Raw genomic sequence first — 219 nt, 5'->3', positions numbered from 1 at the left:
TTTCCATTACAGATTAAGCACAATGCTTCTGTAAAATCAGTGAAGAAAAAAGCTTTACCTACAATTACCTATACATCATTAATAGTAGAACACTATACTATTTTGGACTTTATTTTGGATTTAAGCACACTAGCCTTCAAAATCATCAGAACTACTGTTTATCTCTTTCTTCTCCCTTCATCAGCTGGCAATGGGTACATGTAGTGTTCAAATTAGTTT

The 219-nt window shown here is 32.4% G+C and overlaps 1 pseudogene; it reads right to left on the bottom strand.

Moving 5' to 3' along the window:
* LOC119586290 overlaps nucleotides 1-219 on the bottom strand; it is a 6,988-nt pseudogene that overhangs the window by 2,669 nt on the left and 4,100 nt on the right.

Source organism: Penaeus monodon, chromosome 21 (assembly GCF_015228065.2).
Source record: "Penaeus monodon isolate SGIC_2016 chromosome 21, NSTDA_Pmon_1, whole genome shotgun sequence".
Classification (NCBI taxonomy): Eukaryota; Metazoa; Arthropoda; class Malacostraca; order Decapoda; family Penaeidae; genus Penaeus; species Penaeus monodon.
This window is presented reverse-complemented; position numbering and strand designations above follow the sequence as displayed.